The following is a 1,927-nucleotide window of genomic DNA, read 5'->3' on the forward strand; positions in this document are numbered from 1 at the left end:
GAAATCTGCCTGCCTCTGCCTCCCAAGTGCTGGGATTAAAGGCGTGTGCCACCACTGCCTGGCGATTGCAAACTTTCTAAGTGTCTTAAGTGCAAACAAAACCCTAACTTGCAAGGTATATTTTTCCTGTTTTAGTTTCCCATTAACGTACAAGGTATATTGTCCAGCTTAGTCTCACACATGGCCTGCAAACTAAACTGGACCATGAAAATGAAGACAGGGAGGGAGGCAAGAGAGGAGCCATCGACCAATTGACATAGTCTGGGCCAAGAGGCCAAGAAAGCAGCTTAGCCAAAGTGGCTGAGTTATATAACGATCAGGCTGGGTGAAGGAAGTGGGAGGCTCTGGGAGGGAGAAGTTTAGGATATGTAGGGGAGAAGAGCTGGGAGGAGCCACAGGTACTGAGGGATGCTGGGAGAACTGGCCAGCATCCACTTCAATATGATTAAAAAAAAAACATTTTGTGTGTCTGTGTGGATGTGTGCACATAAGTACAGGTACATTCTGAAGCCTCAGGAAGGCAACAGGTTCCCCGAAGACCTGGACTTCCAGCCAGTTGTGAGCAGTCAGACCTGGGTCCTGGGAACTGAACTCAGGTCCTCTGCAAGAGCAGCACGTGCTCTTAGCTCTCCAGCCCCTCACTGGCCTCTGGCTGCTAGCGGAGTCCCCTGTCCCCGACCCTATCATGCTGCTAATGCACAGACTCTCAGTGGAGAGTCTGAGAGTTGGAGGTCAAAATAGAAGTGTTTACAATAATGCTGGGCATGGTGGCGCATGCCTTTAATCCCAGCACTTGGGAGGCAGAGGAAGATGGATTTCTGAGTTCGAGGCCAGCCTGGTCTACAGAGAAACCCTGTCTTGAAAAACAAAAAACAAACAAGCAACCAAAAAGAAGTGTTTACTATAGACACAAAAGTATTCCCAAAGCAGAGAGTGAAGTGTGTGCAATAGAAGATATTCTTTGTGGTTGACTAGTCTTTTGATTTCCAAATAGGTATCAAATGTTTGTTTTTATCAGGGTTTCTTATCTGGCTTTCTTGGGAGGCTGGGCAGGGAAGATTCCAAGTTCCAGGCAGGCCTGTGCTCTAGAGTCAAGATCAGCCTGGACACCTTAGTGAGACTTTGTTTCAAAACAGAAGTAAGATGTCACCGGGGCTGTGGCTCAATGTCACTCAGAGCAACAACCTCACTGTGGTTCTTTTCCAGACAAGATATCCCTGACTGTCCTGGAACTCATTATGTAAACCAGGCTAGCCTTGAACTCACAGAGATCCGCCTGCCTGTCTCTGCCTCCCAAGTTCGGGGATTTAAAGGCATGTGCCACCACCACCATCATCACCACCACCCAGCTAACAAAATAAAATTGAAAGAAGGAGCTAACAGATTACTGCTCAGTTATCCACAAACTGATGTACTCGCTTGTGTTTTTTAGTGTCTGACTTCTCTATCCTCATCTAGAGAATGGCTGGGTCTGGAGAGAAGGATCAGTGGTTAAGAGCTCAATTTGCATTGAAGAGTATAGGACTTGAGATTAATTCTTAGCACCCACATCAGGCAGGCCCAGGTGGTAGCTCAGGCGTTTGTGGCACTGAAATACCCCTGTGGGGAGACCCCCACTCAAATCTCGGGATGACGTGCACCCAAGGAATCACGAGAGACCATCTTGATGTAATCACAAAAGGCAGTTTTATTTTTTGGAGCGCTCCAGGCCCACACCTATCTCACACAGGAGATAGTGGAATCGCCCACAAGGCTCAGGGATTAGGGGTTTATATAGGAAAAAGGTCTGGGGGAACAAAAGAATCAGTGTGGCTATACATGATTGGCTAGTTCAAATATTAACTATACGTGCAGAACAGAGTGGAAAATTCCTAAGGTTGGTGTAAGGGAGGTGCTATTCGGGGGTTTCTAGCTGACCTTCAACTAT

The sequence above is a fragment of the Mastomys coucha genome, unplaced genomic scaffold (assembly GCF_008632895.1).
Source record: "Mastomys coucha isolate ucsf_1 unplaced genomic scaffold, UCSF_Mcou_1 pScaffold21, whole genome shotgun sequence".
NCBI lineage: Eukaryota > Metazoa > Chordata > Mammalia > Rodentia > Muridae > Mastomys > Mastomys coucha.